This window comes from Mandrillus leucophaeus, unplaced genomic scaffold (assembly GCF_000951045.1).
Source record: "Mandrillus leucophaeus isolate KB7577 unplaced genomic scaffold, Mleu.le_1.0 Scaffold49, whole genome shotgun sequence".
Taxonomy (NCBI): domain Eukaryota; kingdom Metazoa; phylum Chordata; class Mammalia; order Primates; family Cercopithecidae; genus Mandrillus; species Mandrillus leucophaeus.
Genome location: NW_012105253.1, coordinates 5,600,716 through 5,628,509, shown reverse-complemented (window position 1 = coordinate 5,628,509; position 27,794 = coordinate 5,600,716). Strand labels below are relative to the sequence as shown.

Here is a 27,794-nt window from a genome sequence, read left to right as displayed (position 1 = left end):
CAGAAGCTCTTTAGTTTAATTAGATCCCATTTGTCAATTTTGGCTTTTGTTGTCGTTGCTTTTGGTGTTTTAGACATGAAGTCCTTGCCCATGCCTATGACCTGAATAGTATAATGGATAATAGTGAAATTGCCTTTCTTGAGAATAAAACACTTTGTAATATTGTCACTTATACTTTTTGCCTTGGCTGTGGTCTCATATTTTTTGTGTATTTCTTGTATGTGAGAAGCAATCATAAATAAAAGAAATAAAATTAGAGAGTGTCTTATAATTTATGTCACTTGAATTAATTTATTTATCAGAAAGTACTTACGAAGCTTCTCCCAAGTATTCAATACTGATTTGGGCACAGAGAGGGATACCATGGCCATTGTTTCCAGGTTGATACAATTTAAGTGAGAAGATCTGATATTCATTTATCCTATAAATATTTACTGAATGCCTTCTATGTGCTAGATGCTGTGCTAAGCAGAGGAGACACAGTGCTTGTCCCAAATGCTAATTGAGAACACAGAACTGAAAACTCAATTGCACATAAGAAATTTGTTACAATGGAAATACAAAAATGTATGAAAATTGGATGAAATAGCATCTAAGTTTCAGGGTGATCAGGGGACACTTTACTTGGGAAGAGGGCATTTTAGCAAAGACTTGGAGGGAAAATTTAAGTAGTGAGGCTTTCCAAGTAGAAGAAACAGAATACATAAAAACACAGAGGCTCAAGTGCATATACCTTATTACAATAGCTGCAGCTAATTCAGTGCTGCTGTATTATGTTATTTAAGGAATAGTGTAGTGTGGGAGAATACAGTACTGATCTGAGACAAGGCTTGGCAGCTGGGCGGATCCCATTGCATGAAAGTTCTTGTAGACCATTCCACATTGGGATTTTATTCTCTGTTGAGTAATTTTCAAGAGAAGAATTATATATTTAAATCTGTAAATTACAAACATCACTGAGAGGTCAGAGTACAAGACAAATGTGAGCAAATATGACTAAAGCCAGGAGACCTGTTGGGTGGCCTTTGAAGGTGAGAACTGATGAGACTCATAACTCATATAGTGATGGTAGTAATGCAATGGTGGCGACTAATATAGAGAATATAAAAGAAATAGTATGTTATGGGATAAAAAAGTTTAAAAATTTATAAGAAGATTTAAGAAGGATTTCCAGGCTACTGACTTAGCACATGGAATTGAACAGTGCAAGACAGTATGTAATTAGTTGCTAAGTAATGAAATTTCAATAATAAGCAATTTAAAGCTCACAGGAGTGGGCAATAATTGAAGATAACTTTTTGCAGAAAGTATCAGGACGTAAGCTAGGATATCAGAGAAACGGTATACATCGGTCTACAAGAGAAAGCAATTTTCCTAAGTGACTTAGAATTCACTTTCTTGTTTCCTATTTGTGTTCTGGAGTCAATTGACACACAGGGAAGACATTTTCCTCCCCCTCATCAACTCTAAAAAAAATGGGGTAAATGGGTTTAAACATGGTCCATAGCCCTTCCCAAATAAAGTTATATTTCTAGTTAGAAAAATACATAAATTTTCTATCACAGGCCCCAGTAGAGAAGGACAAGGGAAGGGAAAAATAAGAAAAAAAAAGGAATTAATTGGTAATTATTTTCACAGAAAATGGGGAAGAATTCATAGAATAAGATGTTACTTTTTAGGTTGGAAATACTAATCTGCAATTTCTCCAATAAAACAAAACAAAACCCAATGATAAAATCATCACATTGCCACTCTTAAATATTCAAACATCATTTTTTTACTGCTTCCAAACAAGGTTTATAATATCAAGGGACAGATATTTGCCACTTTATTAAAGAGTGCTATAATATTTCCATTTATTTTATCTCTTCCTATTGCCTTCACTTTTGCAAGTGGGTGCAGTATTTGGAACAAAGCCAGTAAGATTGTGCCCATTTTAAAACAGCCAACTGACGTAAACCAAACAAGAAAATAGAGTAGGGCAATTTATCACCTTCTCCACCCATACTGTGGCTACCTCAGGATAATTTCAATACTCTCAAGGATAGCGGTGTTCTTGTTCATATTTTCAAGGAGAATGTATTCAGATATGTCTATGTGAAATATACATCAATGTCAGTGGGTGACACAATGCTACGTTCAGATAAGGGATCATGATTACAGAGACAGGAGAGGGATACTTCCAAAAAAGTTAAATTATAACTAGATCTTTAAGAATGTATAGAAACTGACTAGTTAGGAATAAGAAATGGTATATTATAAAAAATGAGCCATGTGTACAAAGCCTCAAGGTTGGGCTAAGGGCTAAGCATGGGGTATATTTAGGGGATCTCCAGGATGGATTTCAAATTGAATATTAAAGAATTGTGGCATATGAAGTATGGTATGAGCTAGAAGACTTCCAAATTAGAAATTTAGACATGAAAAGATCTTAGGAAATTTTGAGTAGGAGATGGAGTTAGTGCCATTACTGATTTATGGTGATAAAATATTAACATTGTTAATACTAATGAAATTAATATTAGCTAAAAGTTGGTACTTATTGTAAGTGCTGGACACTTCATAACTAATTCAGTCCTGACAATACTCTATGATGTACGTAATGTTATTATTATCCCAATTTTCCAGATTTGCAAACCGAGAAATAAAGTGGCTAAGGTACTTGTACAAGTAACAGAAGTAGAAGATGAAAGAGCAGGTTTCTGAACCAGGCACAGCCTAGGTTCTTAAGTTCTGCATTGAGTTTGTTATTTGTAGGACAAAACAAAGGGAAAAACTGCTGAGAAAACCACGTAGGAGCCTATTCTCATGCATCAGGTCTGCGCTTTTGAGGGACTAGACATTAGTGACAACAGAAAAGGTCTATAGGTGACCCTTTGGTTTTACTTTTACTCAGAGCAAGATGTCTATTTGGGTCAAATTTAAACATTTAAAGAGAGAAACTCTTATTCCCTGCTGCAGGGATTAATCTCACCACTAGCCCTTAGTCAACTTGGTCCATGGAACCATGTCACCAGTGTTCTAACTAATTCACTGGTGATATTTGCTTTCCCTGAGGGACAGTCATTTTCTTAATGCTACTCACTGTGTTTTGTTTCTGGAAATGTTGCAGTCTATTGACTATGTAAACATTGTAGTTGCTTTTACATGAAAACACATAACATTCCTTTTGTACTGTGTGTACTACTATTGGCTTTTAGAAGAAAGAAAATATAAGTGGCTTGGCACCACTGTGAAAGAAAGAACATCTGTTTGCTTTGGAATCCAAGACAAGCTATCCACATGGCTTCCCTCTAAAGCAGATTAGTAAGCAACTTGTGGATATATTATCCCAAGAGTTTCCTTACCCACATGATTAAGATTTTAATGTCCTCTACAATTGATTCCGTCATTTTTAGGGTTTCATGATATCTATTCTCTGTGGGACAGATTTCCAATGGTACAGGAAGCTGTGGTTTTCTCTGATTTCCCCTAACTTCTCTTCTTAGGATTTTATGTCCTTTGCTGATCAGCAAAACTTATCTTAGGATATACTTCCCTGAATCTTTTTTTTTTCTTTTTTCTTTTCCCACTCATCCATTTACAAGGTCTTATAATAGACAATGGGTTTACAATAGGAACTGTAATTTCTTCAAGTAAAAAGAAATGAATAAGTTGCAAGTGCTGATAGAAAGCTAGTACACAGTTTTAGAAAAGATCAGAGGAGGGACACTCAATGCAGTCTTGAGGTATCAGAAAAGGTTTCTCACAATGATTATTTTTAAACTGGAACTTGAATGGTCTTATTCAACATAAGGATGAGGCAAGGCCAAGGGTGGGTTGCTAACAGTAGGCTATCATTTCAGGGAGAAGAAATGGCATGCACAAATGCAAGGAGGTAAAAGAATCATTGGTTTAATTTGTTCCACTTGGTCAATCTTTTTTCTTGTTGCAATTGCTTTTGGGGACCTAGCCATAAATTCTTTACCAAGGCCAATGTCCAGAATGGTATTTCCTAGGTTTTCTTCCAGAATTTGTATAGCTTGAGGTCTTACATTTAAATATTTAATCCATCTCGAGTTAATTTTCATATACGGTGAAAAGTAGGGGTCCGGTTTCATTCTTCTGCATATGGCTAATCAGTATGGTATTCCAGTACCATTTACTGCCTAGGGAGCCCTTTACCCATTACTTATTTTTGTTGAAACTTAATATAAGATAAACAGACACTGGGGACTACTAGAGAGAGGGTGGAGGAGGAGGAACATGGGCTGAAAAACTACCCATTGGATACTATAGGGTCACTGCTTGGGTGATGGGATAATCTGTATCCCAAACCATAGAGCCAGCCATACAATATACCCACGTAATAAATCTCCCCTTGTAACCCCTGAATCTAAAATCAAACTTACAATTATTTTTAAAAATAATTATTGGAATGTTTAAGAAACTTTATTTCCATTCACATGCCTAATCAATTACTTGACTCATTTAGCATGGCATTCACAAACTGTGTTCCATAGTGTATTTTTTCTACAAGATTTTAATACATACGCTTTGAGAGGAAATGTTCTCTGCTCAAATAATTTTGAGAAACATTGAAAAGGCTGAATTTTAAATAGGAGCTTTATTAGAGCATCTTTTTTTTTTTTTAATTATACTTTAAGTTCTGGCATACACAGGCAGAACATGCAGGTTTGTTACATAGGTATACACGTGCCATGGTGGTTTGTTGCATCCATCAACCCATTATCTCCATGAAGTATTTCTCCTAATGCTATCCCTTCCCTTGACCTATACCCCCTGACCCACACCCCCTGACAGGCCCCAGTATGTGGTAGTCCCCTCCCTGTGTCCATGTGTTCTCATTGTTCCAATCCCACTTATGAGTGAGAACATGCGGTGTTTGGTTTTCTGTTTCTGTATTAGTTTGCTGAGAATGATGGTTACCAGCTTCATCCACATCCCTGCAAAGGACATGAACTTACTATCTTTTATGGCTGCATTGTATTCCATGGTGTGTATGTGTCACATTTTCTTTATCCAGTCTAGCATTGATGGGCATTTGGGTTGGTTTCAAGTCTTTGCTATTGTGAACAGTGCTGCAATAAACATATGTGTTCATGTGTCTTTAGAGTAGAATGATGTATAATCCTTTGGGTATATGCCCAATAAAGTGATTGCTGGGTCAAATGGTATTTCCAGTTCTAGATATTTGAGGAATTGCCACACTGTCCTCCACAATGGTTGAACTAATTTATACTCCCACTAATTTATACTCCCACAAACAGTGTAAAAGTGTTCCTATTTCTCCACATCCTCTCCAGCATCTGTTGTTTCCTGACTTTTTAATGATCACCATTCTAACTGGCGTGAGAGGATATCTCATTGTGGCTTTGATTTGCATTTCTCTAACGACTTGTGATGATGAGCTTTTTTTTCATGTTTATTGGCTGCATAAATGTCTTCTTTTGAAAACTGTTCATATCCTTTGCCCACTTTCTGATAGAATTGTTTTTTTTCTTGTAAATTTGTTCAAGTTCCTTGTAGATTCTGGATATTAGTGCTTTGTCAGATGGATAGATTGCAAAAATTTTCTCCCATTCTGTAGGTTGCGTGCTCACTCTGATGATAGTTTCTTTTGCTGTGCAGAAGCTCTTTAGTTTAATTAGATCCCATTTGTCAATTTTGGCTTTTGTTGCCATTGCTTTCAGTGTTTCAGTTACGAAGCCTTTGCCCATGCCTATGTCCGTAATGGTATTGCCTAGGTTTTCTTCTAGGGTTTTCATGGTTTTCTGTCTTACATTTAAATCTTTAATCCATCTTGAGTTAATTTTTGTGTAAGGTGTAAAGAAGGGGTCCAGTTTCAGTTTTCTGCATATGGCTAGCTTATTCTCCCAACACCATTTATTAAATAGGTAATTCTTTCCACATTGCATCTTTTTGACAGGTTTGTCAAAGATCAGATGACTGTTGATGTGTAGTGTTATTTCTGAGGCCTCTGTTCTGTTCCATTGGTTTATATATCTGTTTTGGTACCAGTACTATGCTATTTGGCTACTGTGGCCTTGTATAGTTTGAAGTCAAGTAGCATGATGCCTCCAGATTTGTTCTTTTTGCTTAGGATTGTCTTGGCTACATGGGCTCCTTTTTGGTTCCATATAAAATTAAAGTAGTTTTCTTCTAATTCTGTGAAGAAAGTCAATGGTAACTTGATGGGAATAGCATTGAATCTATAAATTTCTTTGGGCAGTATGGCCATTTTCATGATATTGATTCTTCCTATCCATGAGCACAAAATGCTTTTCCATTTGTTTGTGTCCTCTCTTACCTCCTTGAGCAGTGGTTTGTAGTTCTCCTTGAAGAGGTCCTTCACATCCCTTGGAAGTTGTATTCCTAGGTATTTTATTCTCTTTGTAGCAATTGTGAATGGGAGTTCACTCATGATTTGGCTCTCTGTTTGTCTATTATTTGTGTATAGGAATCCTTGTGATTTTTGCACATTGATTTTGTATCCTGAGACTTTGCTGAAGTTGCTTATCAGCTTAAGGAGATTTGGGTTGAGATGATGGGGTTTTCTAAATATACAATCACATCATCTGCAAAAAAATATAATTTGACTTCCTCTCTTCCTATTTGAATATCCTTTATTTATTTCTCTTTCCTGATTGCCCTAGTCAGAACTTCCAATACTTTGTTAAATAGGAGTGATGACAGAGGGCATCCTTGTCCTGTGCCAGTTTTCAAAGGGAATGCTTCCAGCATTTTTCCATTCAGTATGACATTAGCTGTGTGTTTGTCATAAATAGCTCTTATTATTATGAGATACGTTTCATCAATACCTAGTTTATTGAGTGTTTCCAGCAAGAAGGAGTGTTGAATTTTATGGAATGCCTTTTCTGCTTCTATTGAGATAATGATGTGGTTTTGTCTTTGGTTCTGTTTATGTGATGGATTAAGTTTATTGATTTGTGTATATTGAACCAGCCTTGCATCCCAGGGATGAGGCTGACTTGATCATAGTGGATAAGCTTTTTAATGTGCTGCTGGATTCAATTTGCCAGTATTTTATTGAGGATTTTTGCATTGATGTTCATCAGCGATGTTGGCTTGAAATTTTCTTTCTTTTGTTGTGTCTCTGCCAGGTTGTGGTATCAGGATGATGCTGGCCTCATAAAATGAGTTAGGGAGGAGTCCCTCTTTTTCTATTGTTTGGAATAGTTTCAGGAGGAATGGTATCAGGTCCTGTTTGTACCTCTGGTAGAATTCAGGTGTGAATCCCTCTGTTCCTAGGCTTTCTTTGGTTGGTAGGCTACTAATTACTGCCTCAATTTCTTGAGGACTTGTTACTGGTCTATTCAGGAATTCAACTTCTTCCTGGTTTAGTCTTGGGAGGCTGTATGTGTCCAGGAATTTATCCATTTCTTCTAGATTTTCTAATTTATTTGTGCAGAGGTGTTTATAGTATTCTCTGACAGTAGTTTGTATTGCTGTCGAATCAGTGGTAATATACCATTCATCATTTTTCATTGTGTCTATTTGATTCTTCTTTCTTTTCTTCTTTATTAGTCTGGCTAGTGGTTTATCTATTTTGCTAATCTTTTCATAAAACCAGCTCCTGGATTCAATGAATTTTGAGAGACTTTTCATGTCTGTATCTCCTTCACTGAAGGAGACTTGCTCTGATCTTAGTTATTTCTTGTTTTCTGCTAGCTTTTGAATTTGTTTGCTCTTGTTTCTCTACTTCTTTTAATTGTGATATTAGGGTGTCAATTTCAGATCTTTCTTACTTTCTCCGGTGGGCATTTAGTGCTATAAATTTCCCTCTAAACATTGCTTTGGTGTGTCCCAGAGAGTCTGATAGATATGTTGTGTCTTTGTTCTCATTGGTTTCAACTTATTTATTTCTCCCTTAATTTCGCTATTTACTCAGTAGTTTTTCAGGAGCAGGTTGTTCAGTTTCCATGTAGTAGTGTGGTTTTGAGTGAGTTTCTTAATCCTGAGTTCTAATTTGATTGCACTGTGGTCTGAGAGAGTGTTGGTTATGATTTCCATTCTTTTGCATTTGCTGAGGAGTGTTTTACTTCTAGTTATGTGGTCAATTTTAGAATAGGTGTGATATGGTGCAGAGAAGAATGTATATTCTGTTGATTTGGGGTGGAGAGTTCTGTAGATGTCTACTAGGTCGATTTGGTCCAGAGCTGAGTTCAAGTCTTGAATATCTTTGTTAATTTTCTGTCTCATTGATCTGTCTAATATTGACAGTGGGGTGTTAAAGTCTCCCACTTTTATTGTTTGGGAGTCTGTCTCTGTAGGTCTCTAAGAAGTTGCTTTTTGAATCCCGGTGCTCCTGTATTGGGTGTATATGTATTTAGGATAGTTAGCTCTTCTTGTTGCATTGATCCCTTTACCATTATGTAATACACTTCTTTGTCTTTTTTGATCTTTGTTGGCTTAAAGCCTGTTTTATCAGAGACTAGATTGCAACCCCTGCTTATTTCGGTTTTCATTTGCTTGGTAAATCTTCCTCCATCCTTTTATTTTGAGCCTATGTGTGTCTTTGCCCATGAGATGGGTCTCCTGAATATGGCACATCAATTGGTCTTAACTCTTTATCCAATTTGCCAGTCTGTGCCTTGTAATTGGGGTTTTTATCCCATTTACATTTAAGGTTGATATTGTTATGTGTAAATTTGATCCTGTCATTATGATGCTAGCTATTATTTTGCCCATTAGTTGGTGCTGTTTCTTCATAGTGTCAATGGTCTTCACATTTTGGGTTGTTTTTGCAGTGGCTGGTACCGGTTTTTCCTTTCCATATTTAATGCTTCCTTCAGGAGCTCTTGTAAGGCAGGCCTGATGGTGACAAAATCCCTTTGCATTTGCTTGTATGTAAAGGATTTTATTTCTCCTTCACTTATGAAGCTTAATTTGGCTGGATATGAAATTCTGGGTTGAAAACTATTTTCTTTAAGGATGTTGAATATTGAACCCCACTCTCTTCTGGCTTGTAGGGTTTCTGCAGAAAGATCTGTTATTAGTCTGATGGGCTTCCCTTTGTGGGTAATGTGACCTTTCTCTCTGCTGCCCTTAACATTTTTTCCTTTATTTCAACCTTGGTGAATCTGACGATTATGTGTCTTGGGATTGCTCTTCTCAAGGAGTAACTTTGTGGTATTCTCAGTATTTTCTGAATTTGAATGTTGGCCTGTCTTGCTAGGTTGGGGAAGTTCTCTTGGTTAATATCCTGAAGAGTGTTTTCCAACTCTCCCCATCACTTTTAGATACACTAATCAAATGTAGGTTTGGTCTTCTCACATAGTCTCATATTTCTTAGATGATTTATTCATTCCTTTTCATTCTTTATACTCTAATCTTGTCTTCATGCTTTATTTTATTAAGTTGATCTTCAATCTCTGATATTCTTTCTTCCACTTGATCGATTCAGCTATTGATACTTGTGTATGCTTCACGAAGTTCTCGTGCTGTGTTTTTCAGCTCCATCAGGTCATTTATGTTCTTCTCTAAACTGGTTATTCCAGTTAGCAATTTTATCAAGTTTCTTAGCTTCCTTGCATTGGGTTAGAACATGCTCCTTTAGCTCAGAGGACTCTGTTATTACCCACCTTCTGAAGCCTACTTCTGTCTATTCATCAAACTCATTCTCTGTCCAGTTTTGTTCCCTTGCTGGTGAGGAGTTGGGATCTTTTGGAGGAGAAGTGGTGCCCTGGTTTTTGGAATTTTCAGCCTTTTTGCACTGATTTTTCCTCATCTTCATGGATTTATCTACCTTTGGTTTTTGCTGTTGGTGACCTTCAGACGGAGGTTTTTGAGAGGACATACTTTTTGTTTATGTTGATGCTATTGCTTTCTGTTTGTTAGTTTTCCTTCTAACAGTCAGGTCCCTTTTCTGCAGGTCTGCTGGAGTTTGCTGGGGGTCCACTCCAGACCCTGTTTGCCTGGGTATCACCAGCAGAGGCTGCAGAACAGCAAAGATTGCTGCCTGCTCCTTCCTCTGGAAGCTTCATCCCAGAGGGGCAACTGCCAGATTCCAGCCAGAGCTCTCCTTTATGAGGCATCTGTCAACCCCTGCTGGGAGGTGTCTCCCCATCAGGAGGCCTAGGGGTCAGGGACCCACTTGAGGAGGCAGTCTGTCCCTTGGCAGAGCTTGGGCACTGTGCTGGGAGATCCACTGCTCTCTTCAGAGCTGGCAGGCAGAAATGTTTAAGTTTGCTGAAACTGCACTCACAGCTGCCCCTTCCCCCAGGTGCTCTGTCCCAGGGAGATGGGAATTTTATCTATAAGCCCCTGACTGGGGCTGCTGCCTTTCTTTCAGGGATGCCCTGCCCAGAGAGGAGGAATCTAGAGAGGCAGTCTGGCTACAGTGGCTTTGCAGCACTGAGGTGGGGCTCTGCCCAGTCCAATCTTCCTGGTGGCTTTGTTTACATTGTGAGGGGAAAACTGCCTACTTAAGCCTCAGTAATGGTGGATGCCCCTCCCTGCACCAAGCTGGAGCATCCTAGGTGGACTTCAGACTGCTGTGCTGGCAGCGACAATTTCAAGCCAGTGGATCTTAGCTTGCTGGGCTCCGTGGGGGTGGGATTTGCTGAGCAACACCACTTGGCTCCCTGGCTTCACTCCCCATTCCAGAGAAGTGAACAGTGCTGTCTCACTGGCATTCCAGGCACCACCAGGGTAAGAAAAAAAAAATTTCTGCAACTAGCCCAGTGTCTGCCCAAAGGGCTGCCCAGTTTTGTGCTTGAAACCCAGGGCCCTTGTGGCATAGGCACCCAAGGGAATCTCCCCGGTCTGTGGGTTGTGAAGACCATCAAAAAATGTAGTGTATGGGTCAGAGAGCACCAATCCTCAGGGCACAGTCCTTCACAGCTTCCCTTGGCTAGAGGAGGGAGTTTCCTGACCCCTTGCACTTCCTGGGTGGGGCAATGCCCCACTCTGCTTCTGCTTGCCCTCCATGGGCGGCACTCACTGTCTAACAATCTCAATGAAATGAACCTGGTACCTCAGTTGGAAAGGCAGAAATCACCTGCCTTCTTGTGTTGGTCTCGCTGGGAGCTGCAGACCAGAGCCGTTCCTATTTGGCCATCTTGCTCGGGAATCCTAGAGCATCTTTAATACATCAGTGTGCATTACGGCACAACAAATGAAGAACTGAGGGTAAGCGTTCTCCCACACTTACTTGACAGTAGAATGGTTTATTCTACATAAAGATTGTTTAACAATTTGTGGAACTAGTTAAGAGTTCTATAGAATAAACTTTGTCACCGCTGTTCTAGTATCATGGTAAGGTTTTGGAAACCCTGATGCCAATGCTGCAACACAAAGCACTGAGGTAAAAGCTACAGATGTGAGCACATATGCATTCCAGCCATACTATTTTGGACCAGCTACTAGGATTTTAAAGATTACTCAAGTTAATTTTAAAAACCATCTTGGCTCACGCCTGTAATCCCAACACTTTGTGAGGCCGAGGCGGGTAGATCATGAGGCCAAGAGTTCGAGACCAGCCTGACCAATATGGTGAAACCCCATCTCTACTAAAAAAAAAAAAATTAGCTGGGTGTGGTGGCATGTGCCTGTAATCTTAGCTACTCAGGAGGCTGCGGTAGGAGAATCGCTTGAATCTGGCAGGCAAAGGTTGCAGTGAGCTGAGATCATGCCACTGCACTCCAGCCTGGGTGACAGAGTGAGACTCAAAAAAAAAAAAAAAAAAAAAAAAACCCTTCTAATATATGAAATATCCTGAGTCATGGCATTGAAGAAAGCAACGGAGTTTGTATCAATCTAAGACAGGATTACATTTCAATCCTCCAAGATTGTTTATAGGAAAGGACCTAGATTAGCATCTTAAAATCAATTCCAGCATAGCCTAAATCTATTTGTCTTTTACTTAGAACATAATGTTACGTGAGCATTTCCTTAAGTTCCCTAGGTAGTATTCCACTGCAGAGGACCAGTATTAAGGTGTATGTTCTGGGTTATATGGAGTTCACTCACTGGCAAGACCTCTGAAAAAACAGAATTTATAATAACATTGGTATTTTCCATATTCATTTGGCAAAGATCAGCTTCCACATTGAGATGATTTTTCAACCCGTGGATGAGGCAAACAAAATCTTCTAATAGCTTTCCATTACTTAAAAGGTTAAAAACAGAGGAGAGGGGGGATCTTACGGATAATGACAACTCTTCCTTGTTCTTTTTTATATAAATGAATGGATTCTCAATAATTACACCAAGTGACCCATCCTATCATCATCCCTCTATCATCCTAGAAATAGATGAGAACCCAATCAGCTGATTTATGACTCACTTGGACAGTGATGGAAATGGAGAGGATCATTCTTTTCAACAGGCCCCAAATCCACCCCATAACTATCTTTAAAGTTGAACCCATGACTGAGGAAGCACCAAAGCATTTCCTTATTTTGGCAGTTTATTTTTTTTTAAATAAGTATTAATCATCTTACTTCCTTTCCTTCTTTAGATACAGAATTTTTCCCTCAAAGAAAAAATTATCTATATTAGTACTTTCCTATACCCTAATTATTTAAAAAATCCAATATGCTTATAGGCCCAGTCTCATTAACAATATATTCTAAGGTACAAGCTCTCATTTCAATATAAGAGCAAAGGAAAGCAGGGTGTATAAACTGAATCTGCAAGGTCCTGATCACAGGTAGTTAAATTTATTGTAGACCACTCAATAGCTTTCCAAACACTGGCCTTCTTATTTCTCATGTCTTGAGTTCATCCATTAAGATATATTTGGGCAATTAGCATCAACCATTTTTGTTCTTCCATAATTTGCCTGATCATAATTTTGACAATATTTATCTTGCTAAAAATTTGGTCTAAACGTCTCTTACAACGAGCTAAGAAACGTCAAATAATGGTTTGTTCAACCCTGGGGCAAGCCCCATTCCTAAGCAGATTCAATCAGGAGCACCTGCATGATATATAAGTTACCCAGGCTTCCTTGTCTATAGGGACCCTTTCTAGTTCCAGATTGAACAGAAGTTTCATGTTTGCTCAAATTCATTCTGATTGTGTATGAAATACACCCGTCTTATAATGGACTCAATTTAGTTATCAGTACATGCATTCATTCATTCACTTATTATTTTTCTACCTGCATCTGATGCAACACATCTCACCTTTTTATACCAGGTAAAACAGAAACAAAAAGGCAAAACCTGAACAAACCAAATAAAAATTGATTTTGTCTTCCACTTGAGAAAATGCAACTCTAATGTCCTTAACAGTTTCTTGCTGCCTCCAGGTATCCTTTCTTTTTTATTTCTCTTTTCTTTTTCTCTTCCTCCTTTCTCTATTTTTCCTTTCCTTGAAGTTCAGGTTCATAGGTCCCCTTCCTCTGTGGCCCTGCTCCAGCACGTAGCAGAGGGACTGTGTTGAAACAGCAGAAGCCCACAGTCAAAACTTTTTTTTTTTTTTTTGGCTGCAGACAGCCATTTAGAGACACCCTCTGTTGCTTCAGATTTATCCCAGCCCTATGTCATTGGGCTTCCTTCTCCACATGTGGGGACTGCCCTTGGGCCTCATCCACTGTTTCCTACATTTGCACATTCTGAAACCATGAACATCCTCTCACCATTCAAATCAGAGGTCAAAAGACAGATCTAGAGAAAACTACTGTCAAAGCTATGCCCAGTCTCCCTACTAGTCACTTGATTAACTTAATATCACTTATTGCACATCCAATGTTTACTTAACATGGTCCTCACAGTTGCAGATACAAACCCTCAAAGCCGCTCAAGTGAGTTCATCTGCCACTGTGCTTCACACTGGCCACAGCTGTGCCAATGGATCAGGGTAGGGCAAATGACAAATGGGTAAACTATACAGAGGTAAGGATGCATCAGTCGGAGCTACCAGGGACTATTTCCAAAAGATTAGCCTTTTAAATGTGCATCCCTCCTTATTCAGTCATATTGCCCTCTCTGGGGCCACTTACATATTCTCTTAAATACATTCAGACTTCAATTAAGTCCTTCTCTCTTCAGGGATTGGGTATAACGCTCTTTATTGATCCCAACAGTTCCAAATCTTCTTATTTTATTAAATACGTTTATAAGCAAACAGATAGGGTGCAGATTAGTATAATATTAGTATTTTCCTTTTCTAAAATGAGAAGGAACATTGTTCATGTAAATCATACTTACAAAAATAAATTCACAGGTATCTCATACCTAAAAACAGTAGAATTTTATGTAGTATATATCTATATATATAAAATATATAAATATATTAAAAAGTATATATGTATATTCAGATATATATAAAACAATGTATCATTTTCCAGGAAAGGTTCTTTAATAGACACATATATCCAGAATAATTCAAATACAGATCATAATTAGTCCCAGTGGTTCCTCATTAAAAAGGAAAGGAAAAGAAAGGGAAGACAAGGAAAGAGAAAGGAGGTCAGGGAAGAGAAGAGGAAAAAAGGAGTGAGCAGAGGAGGTGAGGGAAGAAGAGGGAAGGGAAAACATTGCAAGACAGAAAATACAATGTCATCTGTAGAAAATCAAATTTGAGTGAGTAATTACTAATTTGTGTACTAACAGATAACATTATTGAGTGCTCATTATCTGCTGGCCTATGTATTATGTGCTCTACATGCATTATCTCATTTAATACTTACAACAATTTTATAGTTTTTTTTTTCATTGTAGAGAGAAGGTGACTCAGGCTTAGAAAGGTTAAGTAACTTGTCCAAGGTTACGCAGCTCTGCATTGGGATCCAATAGTACTGTCAGCTTCAATCTGTACTCTTTATATCTTCTCTCATGACTGTTAACAAATAGAGTGCACAAATAATAATCTACTGGATAATAAGTTCAACTGTGTCCTGCAGCCAGTGCTTGCCTAAGAAAATCAGCAAAAGTGAGACAATAAAGTCAACCAGTGCATCTAGATGGTGACTTGATTATCTTGTTTTTGTCCTGATTATAGGCTGTTGCCATTTTTGTGAGTCAAAATGGTTGAATATTGGCAATTTTATATAATTAAGTCTAATAAGTATGCCTATATCTATACATATATTTATCTATGCATACACACAAATTTATGAATTCATAATGATATTCAATGTTTATTTAGTATATATTGAATTTAAGAAACTATTTTAAATACTTTTATAATTTTACTGTCTTCCCATCAAACTTATCAGGTTGGTGCCATTATTTTCCTCATTTTATAAAAGAGGAAATTAAAGCTTGAAAAGTTCTATAACTTGCTAAAAGTCACATCAAAAGTGACAGAACCAGGGTCTGTTCCTTATTAGTCTGATTTTAGTACTAATTCTCTTGATCACAATGATATATCGATCCATATTTAATATATGTATTTCTATATGTTTGGGAAAAATCCATGCTAAGGTAAAGATTTTTGTTTTTTTTGGTTTTAACTTTTTGCATGCTTCCTTCATATATCTCCTTTCATTTAATAGATCTTCCATATTTTTATTTGATATTTAAAGGGATGAAAGTTAAAATAGTTAAGTAACTAACTCAAGGTCACACAGTGATTAATTACTGGAGTAGGACTCAAATTTATCTTAGTATGATGCATGATAAACCCAAACTTATGGAAATTCTGATGCTTAATTGAGAAGTAGTTTATATAAAGAGAATAAAACCTATCTTGTCTTGCAAGCTAATTGCTAAAGATGTGCATCAGTGATACCCACTGTAGACTCATTAATCTTTTGTAGGAAGTTCAAGTCCCTCTGCTTTTCGGAGTTCCCACTAGTGATAGGAATATGTATGTCATTATTGACTTCTTCCTCTCCCTCATTCCCCAAATACAATTATACGTTTTAAAACTTAGCATGTCTTCTCCATCCGTTTCCTTTCTTTCTACCCTAGGTCCTTTCTTTCCCATGGATCATTGCTGTTACTTAGGTACTAATTTTCTGCTCCTGGTTTTGTCCCTTAAAATCCGTCCCCTTCACAACTATTTCAGAAATTTACTTAAAATACAAATTTATTCATAGTACTTCCTTTTTGAGAACCCTCATCAGATCCCCATCCACTATACAATGAAGTCTGAGTTTCCTAAGTAGAGTGCATACGTTTTCGACAGTTCAACTTCTTTCTGACTCTCAGCCACCTCCTGTCACCTCTCCCAGACTCAATTTTGCATTTCCAGCACCACTGAACTTACACGCACTGCAGTTTCTGGCCGTGTTACATTTACTCAGATTATTCTCTACCGCATCATCATAATTATATTTATTTTTAAGACTTTATTTTTTAAGGCAGTTTTAGGTTCATAGCAAAATTACACAGATTTTTCATATACTTCCTACCCTCACACATGCACAGCCTCTGCCATTTTCAACATCCCCCATCAGTGTTACATTTGTTACAATGAATATGCATTGAACACATCATTATCACCCAAAGTCCATAGTTTATATTGGGGTTCACTCTTGGTGTTGTACTTTCTATGAGCTTAGACAAATGTATAATGACATGTACCCATCATTATATTATATGGTGTTTTTTTCACTGCCATAAAAGTCCTCACGGCTCCACCTATTCAGAACTCCATCCCTGGCAATTTCTGCCAACCATTGATCTTTTTACTGTCTTCACAGTTTTTACCTTTTCCAGGGTGTCATATAGTTGGATTTATACAGTATGCAGTCGTTTCATATTGCTGTCTTTGACTTAACAATATGCATTTAATGTTCCTTTATGTCTTTTCGTGGCTTGATAACTTACTTGTTTTTAGCACTATGTAATACTCCATTGTCTGGATGTACCACAGTTTATCTATTCATTCACCTACCAAAGGATATCTTTTTTGCTTCCACATTATGGCAATTATAAATAAAACTGCTATACATGTCTATGTGCAGGTTTTTGTGTGGACATGTTTTTAACTTATTTGGGTAAATATCAAGAAGTATATAATTATTTGCTGGATCTCATGGTAAAAGTATGTTGAGTTTTGTAAGAAACCACTGAATTATCTTCCAAAGTGACTGTGCCATTTTTCAATTCCACCAGCAGCAGGTGAATGCTCCTCTTGCCCCACATCCTCTCCAGGATTTGGTGTTGTCAGTGATCCAGATTATGGCCATTCTAATAAATGTGTAGTAGTTATCTCATTGCCTTGATTTGCATTTCCCTGATGGCATATGATATAAAGTATCTTTCCATATGCTAATTTACCACCTGTATGTTTTTCGTGAGTTATCCATTAAGATCTTTGGCCCATTTTTGAGTTTACTTATTGTTGATTTTAGGAGTTGTTTGTACATTTTGGATAACTGTCTTTTTTCAGATGTGTCTTTCAGTCTGTGGGTTTGTCTTTTCATTTCTCCCAGTCTGTGGCTTCTTTTCTCATTTTCTTAACATTGTCTTTCAAAGAGAAGTTTACAATATTAATGAAGTTCAGTTTATCAATTATATATTTCATGGATTGCCTTTAGTGTTGTATTTTAAAAGTCATCACCATACCCAAAGTCATGCAGGTTTTTCTCATATGTTACCTTCTAGGATTTTTATAGCTTTGCATTTTACAATTAGGTCTTTGATCCACTTTGAGTTAATTTTTGTGAAGGGACTAAGGTCTGTGCCTAGATTCATTGTTTTTTTGCATGTAGATGTCCAGGTATTTCAGCATAATTTGTTGAAAAGACTATCTTTGCTCCATTGTATTGCTTATGCTCCTTTGTCAAAAATGAGTTGATTATATTCATGTGGGTCTATTTCTGAGCTCTCTATTATGTTCCCTTGATATATTTGTCTATTATTTTGCCAATACCACACTGTTTTGATTACTACAGCTTTACACATATTTATTTTTTACAATACATTGTTGAGATAGGTACCATATTGTTCCACTTGAGAACACTGTCAGGCTTGGGTTAACTTAGCTACTGTTTGGAGGTGAGGAGGGAAATGCACTTTTTCATAGATATTTACACAGATGTACAATCTTCCCTTGATTTTATTTTCCTTTGATTAAAATCCTTCCTCTGCCATGTCTGTCTCATAAAATTATGTGCATAATCAATTTTCAATGATTCTGTATGACCAAACTTAGCAAACATACTGTTTGTCATGGAGGCAAACCATGGTAGCTGATTACCATTTTTTAATGAGAGTCAGGGTTACAATACTTACCATTATCACACTTATTTTAAGCTGCAGGCCTTTACTCAGACCATGTTTCTCAGAGTCACTTCTCTTTTAGTATACGTGATTCTATTCCCAGTCCTAAGTGAGATGCCAGTCTTCCGTGTTCCTGGAGGAGTAAACCTTTGTCCTGACAGGTGCATGTACTTCAGATGTTTGTGTCTAACTTGAGTCACAAGAGATTTTTCTCTCAAGAATTCCAGTATAGGAGCTGTCCTTATAAAGACTAATATACTCCTTTTTTCTGTTTGTTGTAATTATTTTTACTGTTTCCCACACGTTTTGTTTCTCTTTTCTACCAGGTTGTTAGCAACATGAGTACAGGGTCTGGATCTTACCCATTCAAGAGTGTATTCCCAGCACCCAATGCCTGGCATATAGTAAGTGCTCAATAAATTTTTAATGAATAAATTAATACATTTATAGACAAAACATTAAGTTGTTGTGAAGTCACAATAATCCTTTGGAAAGGTAATTATGTCAAGTAAAATTAAATATCAGTTACTCTTATGAGATAATATTAGTCTGGGTTGTTGCGTTAGGATATTTCTATTAACTTCCACTTAAACAGAACAACCCACAGACCAGGGACAAACTCTTCACTAAGAACTACTTGTTACTCCAAATCAAGTTGATTCAACTTATCAGGAAAAAGGTCCACACCCTACCATAAGCACATGGCTTAATACGTCAAAATTTGTTGAGTTTTTTTTTAATTTTCAAAATCTTCTGACCTTAACGATGAATTTCCTCTAGAAGCAATATTTTCAGTGAACACTAAATTTTGCAAATACTTGTTTTAAGGAATTGAATCATGAAACTATGAGAACTGGCAATTCTGAAATCGTTAAGGCAGGCCAGCAGGCTAGAAACTCACACAGGAGTTAGTGTTGCAATCTTGAGGTAGAATTTTTTCTCCAAGAAACCTTAGTTTTTACTCCCAAGGTTTCAACTGATGGATGAGGCCCTGCATTATTAAGAAAAATCTCATTTACTTAAATTCAACTGATTGTACATGTTAACTATATATACAAAATACTTTCACAGCAGCACCTAGATTTGTGTTTGATTAAAGAACTAGGAACTATGTCACAATCAAATTGACACACAAAATTAACTATCACAGTCATACAGTCATGATAGATATTGATGAGCTTATAGTAAGCCTGATTCATCGAGTGGTATTTTTGTTCATAGAAGTGAGTTATGGCAGTATCTTTACACAGACCCATACAGCAAGAGAGACAGAGAGAGAGAAAAAGAGGAAGAGAGCACAGATATAACATGCTCTTGCTTCAGAAAGTGAGACATTTGCATGATCAGGAGCAAAAGCTTAGCTATGAGACTCCTTTGATTTCAAGTCTGAGCATCATCTCTTACTAGCTGGCACTACATAACTTACCCATTTAATGTGGCTTAGTTTTCTTATCTATAAAAGTCAGGATGAAAATAGTACCACCTCTGACATTGGGCCAATCATTTTTAGATAATCAAAAATTGCTCGTTTTTCTCAGTATTAGCTCCCTGAAGTCAGGGGAGAGAGATGTAATGCAGCGCATGTTCACACATTCCCTTGAAAATGAAGCCACAGCCCCTTGACAGGCACACGGAGAAGTGCCAGAGATGGCCATAGATGGGAAAGCAAACAGCTTTAGCCTAGTGGCTTTCTGCCTGTCACTAAAATAAGCTCAAGCTAGGAATAATATGATAATGGGGATTGGGGCATAGTTTTGACCCTATCTCCTTAGTAAAGAAAAGCTTTTACATACATTAGCCTCAGAAGCCATTTCAAAGTCCTATGATCAAAGAAATCCAACCCCAATGTGAAAAAGTAAAATGAGGAAAAATACAGATCCTAAATGCTTTCCATACCTGATAATTTTTGTTTCAAAAGAAAAAAAGCACTCACAAATTCAGCCTGTATAGAGGTCATAGTCATCAACTTAAAAGTCTTAAAAAATCCAGCCAATTACCTCATACATACAATGATAAATAAATAAGAAAATAAATAAACTGATGTGACTATGTTTCCACTTTTGTTTAAAGGTTTTGTTTAAAGGTTGTTTGCTTGAGCATGATGGTTGCAGTGTCACGTAAATGCAGAATACTAATTGTGAAAGGTGAAATCAAGACCTTGCCGCTCCAAATACTCTCTCTAGCTCTCTGATTGTACCTGCTCTCATGCTCCAACCCCTTTCCTGACCTCCACATCACAAACTGACAGACCTTAGGGAAAATAAGGGGACATTTTAAAGCAAAAATAAATCTGTCATTTTTATAGTCAAAAGTGTCACAGCTCAAACATCAATGGTGTTTCAGAAGAGTCAGTAATGTATTCTGTATCCATGCTTACTGAAGATGTCATCAGTAGTAGTTATTCCATATGAAAGTTATTTTTGAGTTGCTCTTGCATTGTAATATAATCATCAATATTATGTCTTTGCCTTAAAAAATAAACTCGCATTTTATTTGCTGGGCCACACTACATAAGCCACATCAATTTCTTATTCGATAGAGAGGTACTTATTTGGTCGGCTCACCACAACCTCTACCTCCTAGGTCCAAGCAATTCTCTCTTTTTCAATAAAGAAAGATGTTTAGCACTATTGTCTTTATTCAAATAATTGTCATAACCATGAGGTTATTTTTCAAGTTACAATAAAATCAAATATATTAAATTTTTTAGATATTTTCTAATTTAAAAGTATCTTAAATTATTTGATAAATACTAAATTATGAGTGAGACTAGATCCTATACGATCTCAGCTTAGTTTAATAGGGAAGAGGGGATAAGCAGATTTATATACTGTATTCACTGTTTTGGAAAACTCTCTGTTCTTATCTATAACTTCACTGCTATAGCCACCAGGTTATTACAACAATCCTTATTCAGAGGTGAGAAGGCTGTGGAATACAATTAACTTTAATAAATACATAAGCATAATTTTGTATAAGCATAATTTCTCATTAACATATCAATCATTTATACAGAGAAAGTGGCCAAAAGTAAAATAATAGCTTTTATTTATTAATATATCCTATGCATGTTATGTAGTAAAGTACAAAATTAATAATTTTATCTTATTAACATATTCCCTATAGTCTATGTGAATTGTCTACATACACATACATCACAATTAGAAATACAATGGCAAAAAGATTCCATTCACTGTGCAACTAAAAATAAGCAAGGTCGATCTTAGCAGGATATACACAAATATACATACAGAAACACAGGTCTATAAAAATTTTATGTTCAATATTTGTTTACTGAAAAATTACAACACATCAGAAAGGGACAAGAGAAAAAACTTGAATAAGTAAACAATATTTCTTGATATGAATACTCAACACTATAAAAATGTTAATTATTTATAACAGACCGATAACAATTCCACAAAGGGCTGGGTGTGGTTGCTCATGCCCATAATTCCAGCACTTCAGGAGGCCAAGGTGGGGAAATCATTTGAGCCCAGGAGTTCAGGACCAGCCTGGACACTACAGGGAGACCCTGTCTCTATAAAAATTAAAAACCATTACCCAGGTATGGTGGTGCACACCTGTGGTCCCAGTTACTCTGGAGGCTGAAGGGGGAGGATTGCATGGTCCTGGAAGGCGGAGGTTGCAATAAGCCAAGATTGCACTGCTGTACACTCCAGCCTTTGCAACAGAGCAAGACCCTGTCTCAAAATAAATACATAAAATTTAAACAAATAATTTCATAAGGATAAAGGGATTCACAGATTTTTCTTAAGTCATATAAAATAGCATGAAAGTATAATAAAGATAATTAAAAATAAAACACTAATAAGTTGTACTTATAATTAGAGCATTTGAATATATTATAAAATTTACAATAAAAAATATTCCTGGCCGGGCGCGGTGGCTCAAGCCTGTAATCCCAGCACTTTGGGAGGCCGAGACGGGCGGATCACGAGGTCAGGAGATCGAGACCATCCTGGCTAACACGGTGAAACCCCGTCTCTATTAAGAAATACAAAAAACTAGCCGGGCGAGGTGGCGGGCGCCTGTAGTCCCAGCTACTCGGGAGGCTGAGGCCGGAGAATGGCGTGAACCCAGGAGGCGGAGCTTGCAGTGAGCTGAGATCCCGCCACTGCACTCCAGCCTGGGCGACAGAGCGAGACTCCGTCTCAAAAAAAAAAAAAAAAAAAAAAAATATTCCTACGGGTGTAAGAATAGACAGATCCAGCAATGGAATAGAATGGAAAGCCCAGAAATAGAACTCAGTGTATGGAATCATTTAATAAATGGTAGAACCAGCTTTCAAATTTGTGGAGAAAGTGTAAACTGCCTGATAAATGTTTCTGGATTTATTTTTAAACTATTTTTTAAAGTTGATATTAGATCTTTTTATACCTTATTCTAAATATAGTTTATATAAATTACAGTTTAAACTATAAAACATATAAATTAGCTAAAGGAATTATCATTAAATATTAACTTCTTTGGGATGGAGAAAGTCTTTTTAATTGATACCATGAGTATCAATAGATAAAACACAAGTAAAAAATATCTTCTATAAAAGGACAAAGGGTAAATGTAACTGCCAATTGTCAAACACATGAACAGTATAAAACTTCACAAATCAATAAAATGATAGCTAAAACTTCAAATAGAATATTTTATTTATCTGATTCACAAAGTTTTTTAGTAATTATTCTTATTTTTGTTACTAGCTATAGGAAAATATCATTATCATGAATCACGATTGGGATTTTGCTATCCAAAATAGCAAATGTATATAACTTTGGCCAATGATCTCATTTATAGATATTTATCCTAAGAAAGCAATCAGAGATCTATTTTAAAAAATCATGTACAAGGAAGTTTGCTACACTATTATTTGCTAGAGTAAAAAATTAGAAATAACTTAAGTGTCACCAATAGAGAATTATTTAATGAAATTGTAGTATGCCACAAAACTAAGTATCATGTACCCATAAAAAATGATGCATTAGAATATTTTCAAATGTCATATAAAAATGTCTGTGATTATCTTTATTTGAAAATGTTACTGCTCAGTACTAACAGCAAAAGTCATAGAGTGTGAGCCTACAGGCCAAAGCTCTCCACAAACATGTTTTGCTGGCTTCTCAGTATTTTACGACTGTGAGCCAAGATTTAAAAATTGAAAGAGTAAGTATAAAAATCCAGATTTTCAGTGTTTCTTTATAATTCTGAATATGTGACAACTCTGTGTCCACATTCTCACCCAGCTGTATCTCGACAGTGGAGTAGTTGACAGCTTTTCTGATTTTCCCCACTCCAAGGCCTACCAGCTGCACAGTGTGTACATGTTAACTTATGCCAGCTTCCTTCCTTTGCTCTTCAATCCTTTGCCTGGCCCCAGTGAAATAATGCATTGATATACACAATGTAATCTAAAACTTTTAAATAGTACATGTGTATGTGTATGAGTGTATTGCACGCTCATGTATGTGTGTAGGAAGATAAACAAGATTTCAAAAGCAGTAAAAATTCACAGGTGCTTTCAACCATTCTATACAGTCTTTGACAATGGAAGGCATATTGATACTGTTCACTGTTTTATCCACTGAAGTCGGCTAGAGAAACTCATCTCTTGAATAATCAAGTAAAGTGGATGGCCCTTGTGAGTCAAATATAAATGATCCAGAATATTTTTTCTTTGTTTTACTTCTTGAAATGCTCTAATTTGAAAATCGGAAAAAGAAATAATTTTTACTTTTTAATGTCCAAATGCAGATGAAGGTTTCAAAGCAGAGAAAATATATATGAGATATCAATCTCATGTGATTTTTAAATTAAAAAGAAAGATATAATATCTTTGAGACTTAATGCACCCGTCATTGGCAATGAATTCTGCTCTGCGATATAAAACATAATGCTCTACAGGAAACAATTTATTCTTGTCTGATCTTTGGAATTTTGTTTAGATTTCAGGCTGCCAATGGAAATTCTCAGAATACTCTTCCTTACCCTTGGCAAATAGTTGCAGCATGTCTTAAAACACGCCCTCTCCAGAAGCCTTTCCTTAATTTCCCTCCCTTCTTGCAGGACTACATAGGCAGCAATTACAGTGATGCTGTAAAATAAGCATGTAAGTCATTGGATCACTATTTAGTTTGTCCACTAAATAAGTCCAGGATGAAATCACTGGCACAGAGGTGTCAGTTAATTGAGGAATCAGACAGCCAGAGGGATACACTGGGTGAGAAAACACCCTTATTTCAAGGACAAACCTCTGCTATGACATTGAAGAGAATACACAAATGAACTTGCCAAGGAAATTGCTTTCCTTCTCTAATATATGATCTCTTGCTCCAGTGCTACAGCTAGCTTTTAATGAGTTAGTAGGTATATATGGAGCTAGATTGAGAGAATTAGTTCATGCTCGTACGTTTCAATATTGAGAGTGAAATGAAGATACAGATAGCAATTTGAGTCTAATTTTCAAGCCTGCATGGATGAAGGGTCACAGAAGGAAGCTGAGATGTACCAGGATATTGAAGGTGGGAGGATTGAAGATAGTGACAAAGAAAACCACAGCTGACACAAAGCTGAGACCTCTTCCATAAGGCCAACAAAGCCAAACTAGCAAAAATTCAAGAGAGATTGAGCTGTTTTCTTTTTGTAGATACACAGGGTACAGTGTTTAGGAAAATGCAGATCTAAGGGAGAAGTGAGTGACATCATCTCTGACCTCTCAGTCAGCATCATATGGATCCTAAGAGAACTCAAGTAAAATTAGAATCCTAAGACTCTTTTAGAGCTGAAAGAGATGTTAGAGTCAAATGTCCTCATGGCCACAGGGACAAAAATCAAACTCAGAGAAATGAAATAGCATCTCTGGAATGACAATGCACATATTTCAATATCACAGACCCCTTCCCTTTTCATGAGTTTAGATCAACATTGCTATTTAAAAACAAACAGATCAACGTGAGAAATGGAGAGGTGGTTTGGGTGGACAATGTGTCTACTGTCAATCTGCCTGAGTTCCTGAAAAAAGCATCATCTTGCATAATTAAATATTTTATTTTTGAGATGAAATGTATTCTAAAGAAGAACCCCTCTCAGATTACACCCCAAAGTCCTAAATTAAAAAAAAAAAAAAAACATGTGCACATAGTGACTCAGGAGGAGAAAACAATAGAAGTAGCTACCAGTTAGTTAATCACGCCAAATAGGTAGTTTGCAAGAAAGTAAAGGCAGTATCAAATTTTAAAATTATAGAAAAAACCCTCACTTAGATACATTGATAATTTGGGATTGGGGCTTATTTCACATAGTAGGTTTATTTAATTTAGTCATGAAATTTGCCCATGAACGCTATTGCTAAATCATGTACTTCTTTCCCCACCCTGTTTATTTGCTGTTCACTGTATCACCTAACCATGGAAATCAGTTGAGTCATCATTAACAATGCTTATTATTGTTCATTATCCTTCAAAAGTGTACCATCCGGGAGGGGGAGGGAGAGCATCGGGATAAATAGCTAATGCACATAGGGCTTAATACCTAGGTGATGGGTTGATAGGTGCAGCAAACCACCATGGCACACGTTTACTTATGTAACAGACTTGCACGTCCTCCACATGTGTCCTGGAACTTAAAATAAAATAAAATATTTTAAAACTACTAATAGTTAAACAGAAGTCACACATGACACATTCTTGCTCTGGATATCCATAATCTGCTGGGGTTTGTTCTACATACAGGATAAGTAAACAGAACAGATAGTTCTGTTCCCAATTGCTTCCCGATACTACATAAACGCTGCCACGATCTGCACCCAAGGTTCAATTTCTGGAAGTGTTGGTGAACAGGAAACAACTATTAGCAAATTTATGTATTACAAACTTACAGAGTCCAGAAATAAATGGCGACGAATATAAGAGGATGCGACTTCATGAAAATTGTTATTATATGGAATAAGTAGAGCAAAGCTACACAATTCACCTGAGCTTAAGACATTCATGAATGTTTTCTAAACAACAGAAAGTACTAAAACAAATCTCAGACAGACCTATTGCACAGATGACAATTTTACAAACTGTAAAGGTAAGTATCTTTCTACTACTCCCAACCGAGCCAGAGCCAACTATTGCTCTTAGACCTTTAGACCCTCACTCATCAGTATTTTCTTTTGTTCAGTTGTCTTTCATAATTCTTTTTTTCGTTTTTTTTTTTTTTTTCCTGTTTTTTAGATAGAGTCTCGTTCTGTCACCCAGGCTGGAGTGCAGTGGTGCAATCTCGGCTCACTGCAACCTCCACCTCCTGGGTTCAAGCGATTCTCCTGCCTCAGTCGCCAGAGTAGCTGGGATTATAGGTACCCACCACCACACTCAGCTAACTTTTGTATTTTTAGTAGAGACGGAGTTTTGCCATGTTGGCCAGGCTGGTCTCAAACTCCTGACCTCAGGTGATCCGCCTGCCTCGGCTTCCCAAAGTGCTGGGATTACAGGTGTGAGCCACCACGCTCGGTCTCATAATTCATTATTATTATAAATAAATAAATAAATAAATAAATAAGTAAATAAAAGCAACAAAACCAAATATTTTAAAAGGCTTTCTCCTTAACCTACCTTTCCTTTAAATCACTTCTTTTTTCTATTTTGCTTTATATTCAGATTACAAAATACAGCTCTGTCTGTCCACCTTTTTGTTTTTTATCCATCCCAACCCAAGCACTACAATGCATGTAACCAAAACTACCTGTCACGATTTCTTACCCTTTGACTTTTATATCCTTGTGTACTTTATTGAAAATGATTCACAATTTTCCGATTCATTTAATCCCAGCATATGAAAACATTGTTTGAGTTCTATAGCCACATTGAGCCTTTAAAGTAACCACTTAAGGGTTTGTTTTGTTTGAGAAGAAACGTGTGGTTCATACTTACAATAAAGAAGCCAGCTATAGGGTGTTAAAAACTTGGTTATAAAACTTGGGATCATATCTAAACAGAAATTAAGCTTTATTTAAGAGGCTTCCAATCTTTATTTTAAAGCACAGCTTGGAAATCTGAGGATGTACTGGGCATTGTGCCAAACATAATGAAAACTCTCCCCACCTCACATCTTCATCCCTGTCCCCTACAATGCTTGCTTTTGGTCTTTCTGTAGTCTAGCTACTTCCTCCTTCCTGCTCAGACAGAGCTGTTCCCTCTGTGACTTACTAGTTTAGCACTTGTTTATGTTATGTCGGCTTTATGCACAGTCATTTGTTATTTTAATAACAATACAAAAAAGAAAAAAAAAAACATTGAGCAAAATGGTCAAGCTGTCACCTTTGAGCTTTACAGTGGACTTTGAAAGCAACCAAACAAGGAAGAGCCAGAGGCAGACTGTTCGTAAGTTACATTCCTAAATGCAGACACAGAGCTGAGAATGCTTTTTCATTAAGAACAGGGACTAAGAGGCGGCCTATGAATGAGAATGATTCTGTCCTTGGAACACTTGAGCTAAGTATTTCCTTCCTTGTACACAGCCAAGTATGAACCAGAGAGAAGTCTGGTTGGGGGATGCACAGACCTTTCACCTAGGGCTAGGATGAGATTTGGCCATGGCACACTGGAGAGGGCCTTCTCAGCAGGTTGTGGTGGGCCATCTCATCCCCAA

At 36.9% G+C, this 27,794-nt stretch overlaps 1 protein-coding gene across 6 annotated transcripts in view; it reads left to right on the top strand.

Moving 5' to 3' along the window:
* The window catches only part of CHRM2 (cholinergic receptor, muscarinic 2), a 155,979-nt gene that overhangs the window by 109,085 nt on the left and 19,100 nt on the right, over positions 1 to 27,794 (top strand). For 3 of the 6 annotated variants that reach the window (XM_011995489.1, XM_011995491.1, XM_011995490.1), the window contains exon 3: positions 18,473 to 18,550. The exons of the other annotated variants lie outside the window; for them this stretch is intronic. The gene's annotated coding sequence lies outside the window, so the exon portion shown is untranslated. The remainder of the gene's footprint in view (positions 1 to 18,472; positions 18,551 to 27,794) is intronic. 6 annotated transcript variants of the gene reach the window in all.